Consider the following 21070-nt stretch of genomic DNA (forward strand, 5'->3'; position numbering starts at 1 on the left):
TATGTGCCTATAGGAATGTGAGTGTGTATGTTCCATCCATCAATCCATCTTCTGCCGCTTATCTGGGGTCAGGTCGTCAGGGCAGCAGCCTAAGCAGGGAAGCCTAGACTTCCCTCTCCCCAGCCACATTTGCCAACTCTGCGGAGGGGATCCCAAGGCGTTCCCAGGCCAGCCGAGAGATATAATCCCTCCAGCGCGTCCTGGGTCTTCCCCGGGATCTCCTCCCAGAGGGACGTGCCTGGAACACCTCGCCAGGGAGGCGTCAATGAGGCATCCTGACCAGATGCCCAAGCCACCTTGACTAGATGCGGAGGAGCAGCGGCTCTACTCTGAGCCCCTCCCGGATGGCCTAGCTCCTCACCCTATCTCTAAGGGAGAGTCCGGCCACCCTGTGGAGGAAACTCATTTCAGCCGCCTGTATACAAGATCTCGTTCTTTCGGTCACGACCCACAGCTCATGACCATAGGTGAGGGTAGGAACGTAGATCGACTGGTAAATCGGGAGTTTTGCCTTCTGGCTCAGCTCCCTCTTCACCACGACAGGGCAGGGTCACATTACTGCAGACGCTGCACCAATCCGTCTGTCAATGTCACGCTCCATCCTTCCTCCACTCGTGAACAAGACCCCGAGATATTTAAACTCCTCCACTTGAGGCAGGACCTCACTCCTGACCCAGAGAGGGCAATCCACCCTATTCTGGCTGAGGATCTGGCTGATTCTCATCCTAAACCCTGGCGCGAGAGCAGGAGATCACGACCAGATGAAGCCAACAGGACCACGTCATCCGCACAAAGCAGAGACCCAATCCTGAGGCCACCAAACCGGATCCCCTCAACACCTCGGCTGCGCCTAAAAATTCTGTCCATAAAAGTTATGAACAGAATCGGCGATAAAGAGCAGCCTTGGCGGAGTCCAACCCTCACTGGAAATGCGGAGTAAGCTCTGACACCTGTCGTACAGCTACCGGACAGCTCATACAAGGGGGTCCGGTACCCCATACTCCCGGAGCACCCCCCACATAAGCCCCCGGGGGACACGGTCGAATGCCTTCTCCAGGTCCGCAAAGCTGTAGACTGGTTGGGTAAACTCCCATGCCCCCTTCAAGACCCCAAAGAGGGTATAGAGCTAGTCCACTGTTCCGCGACCAGGACGAAAACCACACTGCTCCTCCTCAATCCGAGTTCGACTATCCGGCGAACCCTCCTCTCCAGGACCCCTGAATAGACTTTTCCAGGGAGGCTAAGGAGTGTGATTCCCCTGTAATTGGAACACACCTCCACCCTTCTTTAAAAGGGAGACCACCACCCCAGTCTACCAGTCCAGCAGCACTGTCCCCGAGTGTATATATTATTGTTTACAATGTATATTTACCTATGGGGATTAATAAAGCATTTTTTACCATTTCATTTCATTCATGTAAGTCACTTTGGATAAAAGCATCTGCTAAATTACCTTAGAATAGAAATAAAAAATAAATAACAGCTGGTAAGAATGATCTGTATCTTTTTGCCGTGCATTGGATCTTAAGAAGCCTTTGACTGAACACTGTTGTTTATCCGCTTATGTTGTGTAGAGGATGTAAAGAATGTGTGTTTTATGTTCAGTAGCTTGTGAAGCATTCTTCTTTAGACAATCATGTCCAGGAGCTCCAGATCAGTCCCCAGAACAGAACCAGAGCATCTTGATCAGTTTATACATTTAAATTAAGTATCAAGTTGTGGTTTTGCCGCCCCAACAGATGCTGCAAAGCAAATGGAACTCTCCACCACAGAGTGACGAAAAATATGAAACATCATGGTGCAGAGACTGAAGGATGTCAGCTTCATCCAGAGATAAAGTCTGCTCTGTTCTTTCTCATAGATGCATCTATGTTGCATTTCTAGTCATCTGATGTCGATCTGAACTCCAAAGTACTTTTCTTTTATCACCAACATCAAAACAACACAACACCATTTTAAGTTTACAGTTTTGTCTGTGTCTGCTAGTTGATTACCTTAAAATAAAAATAACTAATTAGATTTTTTTTTTTAATCAAGTATTACTCCTAATAAAATATAATAAAGAGTTGGAGAAAGATTGTATTGGAGGGCTCATCTGTCTATCTATCTATCTATCTATCTATCTATCTATCTATCTATCTATCTATCTATCTATCTATCTATCTATCTATCTATCTATCTATCTATCTATCAGCACTGCAGCCTCACAACAAAAAGGTAGCTGGGGAGGTTCAAAGTTATTCAAACTGCTGGAGGCCTGGAAGGCCAGGCTAATTGTGACACTGAAACAGAATGGCAGAACTCCGTCTTGCTTTAATGGAGAGGAAGCAGGTAACCATGACTAAACATATTGATAATGGTGAGAACTGAAGTAGACGTGACAACATAAAGATTCTAAATCAGAAGGAAGGCACGAAGGGTAAACATCTTCTCGAATTCTTTGAATCCTGGCTGCCGACACTACTGGGTTTGTCGACTGTGAAGCGGTGCATTAAAAAACAAGTACAGCTAGTTGGACTGGAATTTAACATTGCTGCCTAGAGCTTATGAAAAGAATTAAAAAAATTAGCAGAATTAAACTAATGTGAAATTATGAACTGAACTTAAAGGTCAAACATCATCATTATTTATCAAGGCTGAACGTTTAGTTTATTTGGAAACCAGTTCTGATTTATTTTTTCCACTATTGTGGTTAAAAGAGGCGTTCTCACAAAACTTGCTCTTGTATCTGAGTGGGTCATCAAGCTGATGCAGCAGCTAAAAGTCCGTTTTAAATGGAGTGAAAACACCGCCCACCCAAGTTGTTGCCAGGGTGCCCACGCACTACCTCTAAGTGGCAATAATGTTTATTAACAAATCACTGTTAACAACTGTTACAAAATGACTAAAAATATTATACTAGTTGTATTTTAATCACTTCACAAGATTTTGTCAACAAAGCTTGCCGCTTTTCAGCTACTATGTGTGGTGTAAATGTTAAAAAAAAACCCAAAAAACAAGCAAACAACAACCAAAAAGGTTTCTTATTTGTAGCAGCTTTTGTGTTGTGTTGTGGCTAATTGTGGTGCACTGTGCCTTTTGTATTGACGTTTTTGCTTTTGTATTTTTGTCGCAGTTGATTGTTGAGTGTTGCAACTGGCTAGTTGTGTAGTGTTGTAGCTAATTGTGGTGTGTGGTGATTGGCTGTGTAGTGTTGTGGCTTTTATATTGCTGTGATACTTAATACTTAACTGTACAATCTTAAATAAAATCAATCAAATCTAATATTAAGTTAGATTGATTTATTTATCCCAAAGGGTATCTGGAATGTTATATAATTGATTATGTGTCCATTTTGTTCATTACAATCGTAATATGTTCCTCTTTACCATGATTTTACATTGTCTGTGTAAAACTATTCCATTATCTTTTGATAACATTCTTTTCCTTATGTTAACATTTTAGAACATACCCTTACATACATTTTCAGAACACACCCTATATGTTTGCACCCAGTTTACATCCCTGAACCTGAGCTATGTTTTTAGTTGTACAGTGAATGGATTGCATTTATGTAGGAGATGCAAACTTCAGGGGGATCAGATGAACATGATTCTTGAGCAAACTGTATGTCTGATGTGTCATGCTGTTAATTCAACAGAAAAAGAGAGAGATATTATGTTTATTGATTAAACTTCCTGCAAAGCTCTCTTTTCAACATGGTTCAGCACAAAGCTCAGTGCTGATGCGCAATCAATCAGTGAGACATACATTTCAATATCTGATGGATTACAACCAGAGGCACACAGAGCAACAACAAAAATCATTTCTCAGTGACCCTTTTGGATAAGCTATGTGCTAATAAAATGTTTTTAGTTACACTTTAAATTCCAACAACCTCACAATCAGAGGTTGGATTGTTTGTTTGTACTTCTTCCTTATCAGCATATCATGTGACTTAACTTTTCATTAATATGTTCCATTTTTTCAGTGATACCGTCTGGTCAAAGAAAGTAATTAGTTCATATTTTTTCTTGTAATTATAACAATTTTTGTATTGTCATTTTGTAATAATTAACAATCACAATGATGTTAAAAGTAATTTCATGCTAAAAACAGTTAAAATGTTTGGGTTTGGATCTAATCAGCTTGAGACATCACAACAATCTTTGTAATATTGTAGGAGCAGTTATGTGTGAGCACTCTCACCATAGAAAATTTCTTGGATATTTTCTCTGAAGCAGATAACAGATCTGCTTGGGGTCCTGTGCCTGCTGATGAAGTCACACTATGATTACCTGGATGAGATGATTGTTGTTGGTCCAGACAACTTAGGAATTAGTTTTTCAGCAAAGTGGGGTGGTAGTTCTTCTTCAAAGGAAACGCGGACGACTTTTACAAAGAAATCCATCCTTATGTATCGAAAGGGACTTGCCAGACCACTATCCGGAAGGCCTCGAAAAATTACACAAATTTAAGTACAGGATTACAATGATGAGGACAAGCATTGGATCAAAGTTTCCCTCACTGTTATATATGTCACAAAGGCCTCCCTTTGGAGCCAGGCCTGGGGGTGAGGCACGAGGGCAAATGTCTGGTGGCCCGGCCTTTGCCCATGGAGCCTGGTTGGGCTCAGCCCAAAACTCATATGAAATCTCAACTAAAGTTTGCCAAAAGGCATGTTGGAGATTCAATGGTCAAGTGGAAGAAGCTCCTTTGGTCTGATGAGACCACACTGTAGCTTTTTGGCCATAAGACAAGGTGCGGTGTTTGGTGGACACCAATCACTGCACATCACACATTATCCTTGCTGTAAAGCATGGTGACGGCTGCATCATGCTGCAGAGAGGCTTTTCGCACCAGGCTCTGGAAGACTAGATGGTAGATGGTAAAATGAATGGAGCAAACAGAGGTAAATCTAGGAAGACAATCTGATTTTATCTGCTGAAAAACTGCGTCTTGGGAGAAGATTTAGTTTCCAGCAAGACAATGACTCAAAGTACACAGCTAAAACTACAAAAAAATGATTTGAAGAGAACAAGGCGGACGTTCTGAGTGGCAAAGTCAAAGCCCAGATCTCAAAACAATAGAAAATTTGTGGCTGGACTGTAAAAGGCTGTTCACAACCAATCCCATGCAAGTTGACAGAGTTGCAAGTTGTTTTTGTTTTTAACAGTTTTTTCCACCCAAAACTCTGTAAAATTGTAAGTGAGAATCCAGAATGCAACAAAACATTTCTGCTTTGCTGCGTTACCTTTGTAGTGTAAACAGGGCCCAAAGCTGAAATAGCCCACCTGTAAACTTGGCTGCCATTCATCTGTGCTGTAGCCTACTTGCATTTCAGACATGACATTGCAGGTAGGACATTATTCTTTCTTCTTGCTTACTTGCATTCATGTAAGGTAACAGAGAAAATAGGTGAGTCAGCAGCATCACAAGGAGCAAAACCAGAGGGGGAGGAGCCAAGACAGGGTGCAACTTTCAAATATTACAAGCTCCCCAACATTACTTACCCCTGCTTGAATCTTGCTTTTGTAAAAAGAATCACAAATACAGATTCAGTCATAAGAGCGACATCACCTGTAGGAGCCATATTATAAGACATGAATGTCTGTGAATATGCTGATGTGTGCAGGCTTGATTGGCACTTGGGTGGAGGGTGTGTCACTTTGGGTGTGAACGCACACATTACAAATAGTTGCACTCACCTGAGCGCATCGTTTTTGGCTGTAAGGATGCAGAAGTGGGGTGAGCTCGGGAGTAAACTTTTTGTTGACTAATTGTTGCGGCTAACTGTCCAACGCCATTGTCTACTTAGCCGCTGCAGGCTAAACACGGGAGATATTGATGATGCGCACAATTAGATGTTTTTGCTCTGCGTATTGTTTGCTCTTTGTAATTTATTTAAAGTAACTATAAAAATAAACAAACGCAATAAGGAGAACATACAACTTAGTGCCCGTCATCAATATCTCCTGTGTTTAGCTGTGCTTAGTGGCTAAGTAGACAATGGCGTTGGACAGTTAGCCACAACATCACCCTTGCTTCATTACGTTCATTTTAAATATGAAAGAGAAAAAAAAAAATCATTGGCATGTATGCATTTTAATAAAATAGGATGAAGACCATCACAAACTTGTATTCAAATCAATGAGTGCATATTTAGGTCTCGGCATTCAGATGTGTGTTATTTGCAGGGTCAGAGGTATTATTGACCTTTGCTGGTGGCTGAGGGGCCAGTACAAAGTAAGCAAGAATGGGCCTTCAAGAGAGACTAGAATTATCAAAAAATTACTGTGATGCTGTCATGACGCCGGACTTTAAAGATGAGGCAATACAGGCTGAATCACTGTGAACCACTGTGGAATGTAAACCACTTCAAAGGCAAATTATATCTACCCAAAGCAAATAAAAGCCACAGTGGAGCATATGATAAAAGCAAAAATAACAATGCCTCAACCTCCAGATGAAATGCCTTTGAAACAGCCAAACACTGATTTGACCAAATTTTCCCTTGATTAAAAATCATGCCCATACTGGCCTGGTCCTTCACCCCCCAAAACTGTAAGCAGAGGAATTGACGATAGTGGCCACATTAACAAGTGAGTTTTAATTCCGAGTAAAAGTTAAATCCACCTAAAGCTAATGAAAAATGACACCTAATTCAGAATGAAAATGAAAATTCTAAATTAAAGTGATGCTTCAAAATTATAATCCAATTTAAAGCAAAAACGGTTCTTCTTATGTTGTCTTTCATGCTTTACCAAAAAGAAAATAAGCTGGATGTGGAGTTTGGTTTTCTTCCAGTACATGTACGCACATCTGCTCACTGTCCAAACAGACATCTTCCCAACCGCCAGAAGTAAAACGTATTTAAGTAAAGGTGAATTTCATGTTAACATCAACTTGAAATTATTCAATTATGAATCATTCATTACAAATTATAAAACATCATGTAAAATAGTCAGTGTTTCTTTGGTTATTTCTGGGGTTTAAAATTATACTTGAATTATAGTGTGCAGAATTTTAATTCTTTGCAGAATTATAGCTAACTTAAATTCAAGTGGTAATCACAGTCATTATTACTCAGTTCCATAATTCCTTAATTCATTCATTCATTTTCCGAACCGCTTAGTCCGATTAAGGGTCACAGGGAAGCTGGAGCCTTTCACAGTCTTTGGACGAAAAGCAGGGTACACGCTGGACAGCTTGCCAGTCCATCGCAGGGCCAGTTCCATAATTAATTTTCTTAATCTTTTGTTGTAACATTTTGTCCTATTAATAATATTTTAAAATTTATATTAAAACTCTTAATTTGTCATTATCTGACAAATCATGTTATTAATATTATTATGGTAGCGGTTTATATAATACCTGGCACTGTACCAGACACAGCCTGTGACATCATCAGCTCCGTTGTTGCTCGGCTACAAACACACCATCCAAACTCATTCATGGCGATCTCTGGAGACTTCAACAATGTCTCCCTCTCTGCAACTCTACCAACATTCCAGCAGTTTGTCAGCTGCTCCACCAGAGAAAATAAGATCTTGGACTTATTTTATGCAAATATGAATAATGGATACAGTTTTTCTGCCCTGCCTCCTTTAGGAAGATCTGACCATAATATGGTTCTTCTCACCTCCACCTACAAGCCCATCGTTCAGCAGCAACCAGTCATCACAAAGACTATCAAAATCTGGTCTGCTGAAGCTGAAGATGCTCTTAGAGGAGGCTTTGAGGCTACAGACTGGAAGGTCCTCTGTGAACCTCATGGAGACGACATCAACGCCATGACTGAGTGTGTGACAGATTACATAAACTTCTGTGTGGACAGCATCATCCCAACAAGAACAGTGAGGTGCTTCCCCAATAACAAACCCTGGATCACCAGTGACCTGAAGAAGCTGCTGAACATCAGCCTTCAGGGATGGAGACAGGGAGTTATTGAGGGCAACACAAAAACAACCTAAAACACAAACTAAGAAGTGCAAGGAGGACTACAGGAAGAAGTTAGAAAGTCAGCTCCAGCAGAATAACGTGAGGGATGTGTGGTCTGGAATGAAGAAGATCACCGGCTTCAAGTTAAAGGGGGACCAGCCTGATGGAGGTCTGGACCTCACCCTCCATAAGCCCACTGCTTTCCTGTCACGCCTCCAATCTGTCACCCTGCAGCTCAGTGATGGACCAGAACACAGCTTCATCTCCCTCCACATCAGGACATCCTGAGACCTCCACCTTGTTTGTCTCCTGCAATCAGGTCATGAAGCAACTTGAGAAACTGAACCAGAACAAGGCTGCAGGTCCAGATGGTGTCAGTCCCAGAGTTCTCAAGACCTGCTCAAAACAACTATGTCCGATTCTCCAGCACCTTTTCAACACTAGTCTGAGACAAAATAGAGTCCCAGTGCTGTGGAAAACCTCCTGCCTTGTTCCAGTGCCTAAAAAAACACAACCAGCTGAACCAAGTGACTACAGACCAGTTGCCCTGACATCTCACATCATGAAAGTCCTGGAGAGACTCTTACTGGCTCACCTCAACAAGCAAGTAAACACCTTTCAGGACCCATTACAGTCTGCATATCGTAATGGACTTGGGGTTGAAGATGCCATCATATACCTGCTCCAGAGAGCACACTCTCATCTGGACCATTCAGGCAGCACTCTGAGGGTCATGTTCTTTCATTTCTCAGTGCTTTTAATACCATTCAGCCTGCTTTGTTATGTGAGAAGCTCCATAAATTCCAGGTGGATACCACCACAACCACCTGGATCTATAACTACCTCACAAACAGACCACAGTTTGTGAGACTGAAAGGTTGTGTGTCTGAGATGGAGGTCAGCAGCGCTGGTGCACCACAAGGAACTGTACTCTGGCCATTCCTCTTCACTCTGTACACCTCAGACTTCCAGTACAACTCTGAGTCCTGTCATCTGCAGAAATACTCTGATGATTCTGCAGTTGTGGGGTGTATCAGGGATGGACAAGAAGCAGAGTACAGAGAACTGGTCAGTCAGTTTGTTATATGGTGCCGTGACAATCATCTCATATTAAATAGCAGCTAAACAAAAGAGATGATTGTTGACTTCAGGAGGAAGAAGAATAAACAAAGCACTGTTTCCATCCTGGGAGAGGAGGTGGAGGTGGTGGAGGAATACAAGTATCTTGGAGTTCAGCTGGACAACAAACTGCACTGGAAATGCAACACTGATTAAATCTATAAGAAAGGTCATAGCAGACTCTACTTCTTAAGGAAGCTGAGATCTTTTAACGTCTGCACCCAGATGTTGCATATCTTCTATAAGTCTGTTGTGGAGAGTGCAGTCAGCTTTGCAGCATCAGCTGGGACTTGAAGAGAATCAACAAACTGATCCAGAAAGCTGGTTCTGTGCTTGGAGTAACTCTGGAGCTGCTGGAGCTGATTGTCCAAAGAAGAATGCTGCACAAGCTGATGAAGATGATGGAGGATTCTTCACACCCTCTCCACAACACAGTGATGAAACAACAAAGTGTGTTCAGTGAGAGGCTTCTTCAGGTCCGATGTAAGGCTGAAAGATACAGAAGATCATTCCTGCCAGCAGCCATCAGCCTCCGGAACAAGACCTCCTCAAATTAATTATATCTACTACAATGTTGAATTTCCCTTTAGTGGTTAATAAAGTATATTTCATTTTCATTTAATTTAATATTCATCTGGTAAAGAACCTCAATTTGGGCATGCTCTTTGTCACAGATGTTAACCAAATACACCAAAAACTCCTTTATCCTTTTTATATATAAAAATGTTGAGATTTTCCAGCCTTATATTTAAAGAATCGTGACAGGATTACCCATGTCCCATCTGGATCAGCATCAGCCGACACCTCGGATGTGAGCAATGGTATAATGAAACAGTGAATAAGTGCATAGTTTATTTTGGTTGCCACTTCATCCGCATTACTGTTATCCTCAATAAGAGCTTCAATTTCCTTTATATGTTTGGTATTAGACATGTATTCCTCTTTGCTGGTAAAATTTAGGATGCAAAAAGAAAGCTTTTTCTTTTTGCATCCTTTTCCATCACGGAAAAGGATATTGAAAGTGTCATCACAAACTCTGTGCTATTTAGAAACGTGCTAATAAGACTTTCTCTTGTAAATTTAATTAAACTACAACTTAAGCTCTTCTTCCATAGGTCATCTTAACATTTGCACGTTCCTACTTCAAATCGAGGAGCCGTGTTCCCTGTATGACTGACGACTTGTTTAATCCAACTCGGGCATATTTTCCATGTGTCCATTTCTCTTGTTCTCATACCTGGTGTGTCCAATGAAAGCCATAAATTGCAGTTTTCTTGATAAACCTTTTCAGAAGCAGTTTTGTGACATAACTTACCAACGCACACACAAAAACATTGCCACTCTCCAAGGACTTAAAATCTGTGATTCGGAAAGAAAAAAACAAACAAAAAAACGAAATACAAACAAAAAAAAAAAACAACAACAAAAAAATAAAAAAACAAAAAACAAAGAGAATATAAAATGAAAGTCGTTTATTAAAAAATCCAGTCACTAAAACCAAACATAATTTAAATATGACTTAAACACTAAATGATGCATGATGCAGACTGAAACCTCTCTCAGGTTGAAATCCAGACTGGTGGCTTTGCAGAAGAACCTGTACGCAGATGCTGCTGAGATGCTGTGCGTGACGTAACTCACAGGGAGAGGCGGGGCTTATGTGTCGTGTCGATCCTCCGTGAATCTCCGACAGAGCCGGTCTGGATGTCTTTCATTCATCAGCACATCGGTGCGTTTCCTGCAGCCCTGTAACCAGAGATCACACCGCATTCTTTCACCGACATCCAGGACTCCTCCGTCGGCATCATCTGCGGTAAGACACAGAGCTGGAGACCGAGTGTCGGCGTCCTATTGGCGATAAGAAGTATAATGACCTGCTGTTAGCATCACTGTGTGGGCTGTGGTGCTGAGTAGGCCCGCGGAGGTCATTGTGACGGTGTTATCTGACGGTCACCGTCTGTTATTAGTGTGCTTGGATGCTCCTTGTTTAAAGGTGACCTTGGTGAATATTTGGATTGGTTCTTATCAGTGGGAACCATCAGTAATGAGGACACCCCCAGAAGCTGCATGAAGATGAATCCGGGGACAGCCAATAACCATTTCTGAGTCAAAGCTCGTCATCTGAAGGCTGTCCTGAATATTTAATGCTGGGGAAGTTGGAAACGAGGTCACTTCTGCCAGATCCCGTTCTATCCTTATTATCCCCGAAACACATTAGAATTCATGATGAAGAGACTAATTCATAGGTAGAAGGAAGAAATAAACATCTAGCCTGTATTACATTAGATCATCATGGATAATATCCCTAAAAACAAACAAAACAATACAGCTGTCCAAACATCTATTTGACTATTTGCTCAATATCTACTTCATTACAGCTTTGTTTAGTTATTGATCAGACCACACATTTTTAGCCTTTCCAGATTCTTTTTAAATGAACATGTACAAAAAATAACCAGATATTTAATAATTTAATAATAAACATTCAGATCACCAGTTTGATTTCAGACTGCCAGGATTCTGGCTCCTGATTTCTGATGTTGGTGTGTGTGAGTATGTGTGGTCAGGTGTGTGGTTGTAATTGTAAACAACCAGAAAAATGTTGTATAAATATGGTCCATTGAATGTCCACCATGATTCACTGGAAGGGGGGAAAAGGAAGCGTGATCCAATTATAGATCCAAAAATATTCAGTATGTTTCAGTGCCATTACAGCAAGTACCTGCATGTGATGCAGAACAGAGCTCATTCAGCCTTAAATTTATGTTTCATTTTGTGGCTGAACTAATAAACTCCCGGACTGATCCCTTTTCCAGTTGATTTTCTGGGCTGAAATTGGAATGTTTTCTCCATTTTTAATATATGTATGTGAAATCCCCAAACTTACCGTGAATCAAACATTTTAAAAAAATAAATGTAAAAAACAAAACAAAATAAAACCAAAAACAAACCACAGTAATATTCAATGAGCCAGGGTTCCAGTAAAGTACTGTAAAAAAAAAAATCATGAAATTCTGTTTAAATTTCACAGTAAAAATACATTTACTACATTTAATTTTACATGAAATTACAGTTTTTCTTTTTATTTCAACTTTTAATGTTTAAAGCATACCTAACCTAGCAAACCTATAAATATGGTAAAAGAAATAAGTATAATTGCCGTTTTTGTTTTAATCCTGCAATTAATTTAGTACAATAAATTGTCCATCTAAATTAATGTCCAGTGAAATAACATACTCTAAACATTATGTAACTTAGATGTAATAGTTTAGCTGTTTTATTTTAAAATGACATTTTATTTAAATTAAAATAATTGTAAAATGTATCGTAATAGTCATTTTATGTGGACTTATATATGTGCTTAAAAAAAAATAAATTTTGTGAATTTTGACAGTTATCTTTCCATGTTATTTGACATTCTACATTTACAGTCTACTTCCATAATATAGATGGTATTTACCCATAGTTAAAAAATGCATGAGAAACGGTGAAATAATACAGAAAATATTACAGATTCTTTTTAAAAAATTTTTTTTTTTTTTTTTAAATTGGAGGTTGTAACAGCATGGGTACCAGGGCCCTGCGGGTGTCCACTGGGTAGAAAACAAGGTAACTGCTGTGAAGTGTAGTCAAGGCATGGCAAGGCAAGTTTATTTGTTTTGCGCATTCCATGTACAAAACAATTCAAAGTGTTTTACATAAAAACGTCAAAAGCATTATAGTTTTCTAAAGACAGGACAGCCCAAAAAGCAAAGATCACAATAAAACAATCAATTAGATTAAGAGAATTAAAAGCAAGATCACTTTAAAGTTGCAGATTCCACACATAGGCCCATGAGGAAAGAGATGTTTTTAACCTAAATTTAAAAGTGTCCATGCTTGGTGAAAGTTTAAACTCCAGTGGCAGTTGGTTCCACTTATTTGCAGCATAATAACTAAATGCTGCTTCTCCATGTTTAGTCTGGACTCTGGTCTGGACTACGTGACTTAAGTCTTTGGATCGAAGAGCTTTGCTTGGTCGTGATCTCCAGACCATGATCCTCTGCCGGAATAGGAGGGATTGTCCTCTCTGGGTTGGGGGAAGGTCCTGCCAGCTGAGGACCATGATCTCGGATTTGGAGATGCTGATTCTCATCCCAGCTGCTTTGCACTTTGCAAATTGCTCAAGTGAGAGCTGGAGATCACAAACAGATGAAGCCACAAGGACCACGTCATCCGCCTCAGGTCATCAAAGGTCATCAAAGTGGATTCCCTTAACACCTTGCACCCAGAAATTCTGTCCATAAAAGCTATGAACGGGCTGCACGGTGGCGCAGTGGTTAGCACTGTGGCCTCACAGCAAGGAGGTTGCTGGTTCAATCCTTGGCTGGTTTAGGCCTTTCTGTGTGGAGTTTGCATGTTCTCCCCATGTATGCGTGGGTTCTCTCCAGGTACTCCGGCTTCCTCCCACCATCCAAACACATGCATGATAGGTTCATTGGTCACTCTAATTTGCCCCTAGTGTGAGCGTGAGTGGTTGTTCGTCTCTCTGTGCGATGGACTGGCAAGCTGTCCAGGGTGTACCCTGCCTGTTGCCCAAAGGGATAGCTGGGATAGGCTCCAGCTTCCCCGCAACCCTCAATTGGAATAAGCGGTTCGGAAAATAAATGAACAAGATCGGTGATAGAGGGCAGCCTTGGTGAAGTCCAACCCTCACTGGAAATTAATTTGACTTAGGCTAGCAATGAGGACCAAGCTCTAACACCTGTCATTCAGGGTCTGCACTTATGGTCCAGTACCCCATACTCCCGGAGTACCCCCAGAAGAGTCTCCGGGGAAAACAGTCAAATGCCTTCTCTAATGTCAAAAAGCACATGTAGACTGGTTTGGCAAACTCCAATGCCCCATCCAGGACCCCAAAAAGAACTGGTCTTCTGTTCTGTGACCGGGACAAAAACTGCACTGCTCCTTTTTATTCTGAGTTTCTGCAGCCGAGGATCAGATCACCAGGGTCCCCGCCTCCAGCTGCTGCCCAGTTCACATTTCACCGAACACCCATGGCCCCTCCTGCAGATGGTAAGCCCACGGGAGGTGGGGCTCATGTAACCGTTTCGGGCTGAGCCCAACCAGGCCCCTAGGGCAAAGGCCCAGCCACTCTCATGCCCCACCCCCCGACCTGGCCTCATAGGGGTGGCCCTAGTGCAGGCAAGGGAACATTTTTGCCAATGGTCATCATCATCATCATCATCATACGGGTCTCTGAGCCGCACTTAGTCTGGTCCCTCCGCTAGACAGCTGTTTGCCATGGGTGACGCTACCAGAAGGCATAAAGCCCCCGACAACATACTACGACGATCTTCATGACACACAAACCACTCCACCACAATAAGGTGGCGGCTCAGGGAGGAGAACACAATACACCACACACATAAAATGATAAAAGGCATTTGTACCAGTGCTTCCACAGAGCTAAGTGGTAACACACTGTTCTGACAGAGAGGTCCACCAGAGTCCTGACAAGACAATTCTGACAGTTGTTTGAGCAATATATGAACTACATTAGGTGCCTTATCAGTGCTTGAGTAAAGAGTTCATGCGAGCTTGACAGAAAAGCAGGCTGGCACTGCTGGAACTTGGCTTTTTTTTAAACAAAATTCTAAAAGCATTATTATAGGCAACCTTAAGCTTTTGCAGTGAACCTTTCTTCTCTTTACACCACAGTGGTGCAGTATACAGAGTTGTACAAAATGTCCTGAAATATTTAATTTTCACATTGTCTGTGCACATATGAAATGTACGCACTCAAGTGTTGGCTTAGAACAGAACACAACTCTGGCTAACTATATCACAAAGCCGGTCTGTTATGAAGTGACCAAGATATTTTGTTTTGCTGCAGACACTCAGATTTTGCTCAAATTAAAATCTGGATAAAAATAGATCTTGGTCTGTTTTAGTCCTACAGATTAGAACATTTTTTTTATACATTATATTTCATGTCAAATCTGAGTCCATAATCAGAACAGACATTTAGCAGCTGCTGAAATCCAGCACTGCTAGGAGAGAGAATGACCAGATCCTCGGCATACATGAAATGATTGATTAGAGTATTACCAATCACACAGTCTGTTCTACAGTTATTCAGTCTCTGGGACAACCCAGTGGAGGTTGAGATGTTGCTATCCCACTTATCCTGCATCCTCTGATTGGGGTACCAGTATGCCAGGATTCTTATGTTATCAGACTCATTTCTTTGCTTTAATCTCACAAAAAGCTTACAGTGATTGACTCTATGATACACCTTGGATGCATCAATAAACACACACACACAGAGGAGTTTTGTCTCTGCATGGTCCCCTTTAAATGCAAAGACCAGTTACCGTCTTGGATTTAAATCCAAACTGATTGTCTGTTCTGCTCACGAGATGCCACAAATGGCCCATTAGTACTTTCTCAAAGACTTTAGAAACAACACCAGTTAAAGCTATCAGTCTGTAGTTATTCAGGCACTGAACTTTACCAGCCGCACCCTTGATGAAAGGCACTGCAATGACAGAGAGTAGAGAATCAGAAAGAAGTCCATGAATTTGATTACGATTTGCAAGTGTCTCCATTGAACAGTGTTTAGTGCATAAGCCACAATTTTGCACAGTTGTGCAGTTTAATAGAAATATAGGTGTTTCCTTTATCGACTTTTAATGTGATATTTAGGTTCAGTGCAATTCTAGGGGTAGTGGAAACACAGCTAAGCTTCTCAGAGTGTTTCTTTACTGTACTGCAAGTTAAAAAAAATATAAACAAACTTTACCTGCTGGTTAATCTTCTTATTTACGCAAGTGTCCTTTTTTCATCATAATTGAGTACAGATCAAGAATAAACTATTTAAGATGATCTAGTTATTTTTTATAAAGTAGATTAATTAATTATAAAAACATTTTAGAAGAATAACTTATTATTTTTGTCTATAGTCCACATGAATAGGTCTTAATGTCTGAATGTAAGCCAGGACAGGATCAACCAGTAGTAGCTTTGAGTGATTCATTTATATCTTGAACATCCTGAACATCTCATGCTCTGACTGAAACTGTGAGCTGCAACTGCTGCTGGATAAGGACCAAGTACTCTTGTGAGCACTTTTGGATGGAAGAGAAGAATAAATTATACATGGTTTCAGTTGTTTTCATTGACACCAGAAAAAGATGCAACTTTAATTGCTAGTCTCTTGTTAAATAAACAGTTGTGACAGAGAGGTTTGAAATCTCACTAAAAACAGTAAAAGGCACAACCAGCCACAACTAAGCTCATAATATCATGTGCTGCCAACCCATCCCTGTCCAATATGGGTACATGCTGAAGCATGTCTCCTATAGACAACACAGTCTGCAAAACATGTCCTGTCCAATGTCCGCATACCCTACTACCTTTGGTTTCTGGAACTGTCAGTCCGCAGTAAATAAAACAGAGTTCGTCAGTACACTGATGTCTGTCTCAGACATTAAGGTCCTGGCCCTGACTGAGACCTGGAACTGTCCAGAAAGCACAGCTACTCCAGTTCCCCTCTCTGTCAATGCTAAATTCACTCAGACATCTCACTCTGCTGGATGAGGAAGTGAAACGGGCATCCTGTTTCCTAAAAAAAATGGAACTTTTAAACTCTCTCCCATGGCCCACAGAGTTTGTCCTCTCCTATCTAAACCAGCTAGACAAAATCCACCCAGTCCATGGCTCACTGATATAAGACGTAACAGAGGAGGACTGCTGGCAGCAGCAGAAAGAAAGTGGGGCAAATCAAATGAACTCATTGATTTGTAAGAGTACCAGCAAAAACTCCAAGTCTTCACATCCAGCCTAAAGGCTGCCAAGATAGACAAGATCCGCAACGCTCCTATGACAGCAGTTAATGGCATTTAACTCTCTTCTCTCTTCACAACTTGCTTAGCCATGCCAAATATTTGCATCCTTTTTTACCTAAGTTTAAGGGATTACCATAAATTGAGGAATTTTATGTGATTTTTGATGTCATGGTGTCATATCAAAAGTTTGCCATGGTCACAGCATGAGGCAACGCTTTTCTCTGCAATGCCCAATGACCCAATTTAACTTGGTGGTGTATACAAAGCCAGAGAAATGTGTGTCTGAGTAAAAAACAACACTTCTGGCCACAAGGGGGGTGTTTAATCGATAATCTAATTATTGACATACAGATCTCTTCACCTATGGCACCGCTCAGCCGATTGGCACCGCCTCCCTTGGCGTCCTACTCCCATGCTTCTCTCACCTTCACCTGCAGCCGAACTCCCCATTGGGTCATTTAAAACAAGAGAATTCCTGTCACCAGGGGGCAGGGCTATGTCAGTGATTTCATATGGACATGTGTTTGTGGTCAGCATTTCATTAAATCAACCCAATGTCAGTTTGGTGCAGATCTGGTGTTGTATTTCAGAGATAATTAGCAACATTGCTTTTAAAATGGCACATTTCCTGTTTCTGGGGGCAGGGCTAATTTGAAATCCAATTATTGAGTTGCAGTTGTGTATTAATTTTGGTGCAGATATATTGTTTTATATGGGAGTTATGTCAATTTGTTGTTGATGGCAAGGCATCAAACTTTGTGGCCCCGTCCCTCCTACATGCCTTGGATTCTGTAGACAAATAACACAGGTTTTACCCACACATGCTTTTGGAGGATGTTGGCCAATTTTGGTGTTAGATGGATAAAAGGCCAAGGATCAAGTTAGTTAAAATCCGTGGTATTGAAAATAACCAAAATGACCCCCAAAATGGCATTTTTTTCAAAATGGGCGACTTTCCTGTTTAATTTACCCAACAGATCCAAGATGCTTTTTTGTAGGTCTTGACATGGAGCGCTTGTGTACTAAATTTCATGCGATTTTGGTGTCAGTTGGATAAAAGCCCAAGGATGAGTTCGTTCAAATGTGAGGTGAGCAAAATGCCAAAATGGCAACTTTGACCTTAAATGGCCGCCTTCCTGTCGATATTTCACCATGACATTAAGAGGATTTTTTTGTTTGCGCTGTCACGTAGAACGTGCGTATCAATTTTCATGAAGATTGAAAACATGCAGTGGCAGGGCACCAAAAATAGGTGGCGCTCTCGTTCAATTTGCCAGAATCCTTCCGAGCACTCCAAAATATGAAATTTTTCACATTCCAATTGGGGGTCAGGCAAAATTTGGTGAGTTTTCGAGGACGTTCAGGCCCCCCAAAATGCAATTCATTTGAAGAATAATAATAAGAATAAAAAAAATGCTTGCATTTCAATAGACATTCGCACCACATTCGGTGCTTGGGCCTAAAAACGGTTGCCTTTCAATAACACTTCAACACTGTATTAAAATAAGGGACGTGTTTTTTGACAGGTGCTTATTGAAAAGTGCCTAAGTGAGTACTGTTGGAATCGATAAAAGCAGTCCAATGAAATATTAAAACTAGTGACCTGTTCTTTTGGTGGCGACCATCATATGGTTTCTGATGATCTGGACTGACATCATAGGCTAACTGTGATGTTAGTTAGATCATCAGAAACCACATGATGTTTTGAACTGAAATTTGAACAATATTATTTATCGATGGACAGGCACTGTTCAGTATAGCTGTCATTTTTGTAATACTACTAAACAGGAAAAAAGTAAGTTCCATGTTTTTACATTTCAAAATGGCATGTTTTTTTCCTATATGGATTAGACTGTGTGAATTAATAAAACAGCTTAAAGTGAAATCAGTAATTATAAGATTGTAAAGACTACGTTGTTCTCAGAGGAAATACAGATTTTTGAAGGATTTCTTGTTTTTATATATTTAGCAGCTCTTTCAGGTGACGGATGATGCAGAATGTTTTTTTGTCTGGGGAAGCATCTTACTGTTCTTGTTGGGTCAGTACTGTCCACACAGAAGTTGATACAATCTGTCACACACTTAGAGGCCATCCATACAGTGCTCAGTTGCAGTAAAAGTGCAAAAGTATTTTAGCAAATTGACCTTTCATTCATATGAAATCCACTGGGATGAGACTCAATGAAACTGATCAGGTCTGAAACTAGGTCCAAAGGTAGATAGGTTTAAAACCTCTATGCACTATCAGGACTGAGAAGAATCCAGTGATGGTCTGATCTTCCAAAAGAAGGCAGGATAGAGGAGCTGGATGCATTTTTAACAAGCAGTTGACCACCAGATTTCACATTCCTATAAGTCCCATATTTCAGTTTTCTTTGTATGTTCCTGTAATGGTTGTGTTTCTGATTTCCTGTAATGGAGATGATTCTATGCTCCTACAATAGTCACTTTTTCCTGTTCCTGTAATGGCCAAATTTTTATGTTCCTGTAACAACCATGTAACTGCTGTTATTTCATATATTTTCGGGGTAATGTATTAAATATTTTGTGTTGCTATGCACGGTTTTGGGGCTGTTGGGGAAGAAGAGAAAACGGGGAAAAGAGATGGGGTTGGGGTTCAGGAGGGGGATTTGAATGTGATCTAATGTCTTTTGACAGTTGGTATTTGGAATGAAAGACTGGAAGCTTTATTGTACCATGGATCGGAGAAGAAAACAGAAAAGCAAACCTGTATGTCCAACTCTCTCTTCTGTGGTTAATATCTGTTCTCATTCAGTCCATCTTACTCCAACACAAATGGGAAATTAGTGTGTAGTTATATCATACCACCACTGTCCACTTTATCAGGCCCATCCTATTAATATCTCATCAGACCCCTTTTAAGTTCACAACTTTCATTGTTCTTCTTATCACACAAAGAATTTGAAATTCTAGATTCAACCAGATGTTGGAAGAAATTCCTCAGAGATTTTTTTCCAATGCAGTTGCTGTAGATTTGTCATATGTACCATTGACTGCTTTATGACATGGTGCATATCCTGCTGGATGTAGCCTTTATAAAATGGCTCACTGTGATAAAAAAAAAAGATTGATATGGTCAGCAACAGTACTCAGTAAAGCAATAGGAGATTCTATTGATCTAAGACAAAATGGATCTCTGCTTTCATGATGTTTACACCTAAATCTCACTCTACCATCTGAATATGAACCAGACATGCAGACTCATCAGACCAGGCAATGTTTTTCCATTGCCTGGTATGACACCAGGATATAAATTACCTCTGTAATTGTCCAGTTTTGGTGTGTGCGAATTGTCTTCTCAGAGTTCTGTCAGAGAGGCTATTCTGCATACCTTTGTTGGAACAGTGCATCCAGCCAAGTTCCTGTTGCCTTTTTATCATCTTCAATCAGTCTATCCATTCTCCCCTTACCTCTGACATCAACAAGATAACTGCTGCTCACAGGATATTTTCTGTTCTTCAGACAATTCTCTTTAAACCCTAGACATGGTTGTTTGTGAAACTCCCAATAGATCAGCCATTCTTGAAATAGTCAGACCCAAAACCATAACATGTTCAAAGTCTCTTTAAAGACATTTCTCTCTTCCTCATTCTGATGCTCATTTTGAAATTATGTTGACATTGTGCACATGACTAAACCTATTGAGTTGATGCCATGTGTTTGGGTTATTAGATATTTGTGTTAACCATAGTTGAAAAGCTGGACCTGACAAAGTGGACAGTGAGTGTACCTCTTGAAGGTTTTGTCTGTATGGTTACAGAAGATCTTTAACAGTCTGTTGATCTCTGATTAGCATTGTATTTTCCTCCATCTTTGAACATAACCAGAAATTAGTGCTTGTGGTCATTTGAGAGTTTACTGGTGTAGCTTGGAGTATGCCAAAAACCAGGTTTACTATGCTAACCTAGACTAAACCGTAATCTTTGGTTTTCTTTCTAAAATGCTTAAAGTCTTCTCCCATGTCTCCCGTCTGCTGCTGATCCTCTCACCACAAAACCAATGCAAAACATCAAATACATGTGACATTATGTCCATTTCAAAAGAAAAAATATATTTTTGCAACATGTTAAAGGGGTGCTATTATGGTATTCTGAGCTTTCTACAGTGTTACAGTGTTGAATCCTCATCAGACATGTGAACGGCACTGTTTTTTTTTATCACCGATACACATGTTTGAGTTT

This window comes from Telmatherina bonti (assembly GCF_933228915.1).
Source record: "Telmatherina bonti genome assembly, chromosome: 18".
In the NCBI taxonomy this organism is placed as follows: Eukaryota; Metazoa; Chordata; class Actinopteri; order Atheriniformes; family Telmatherinidae; genus Telmatherina; species Telmatherina bonti.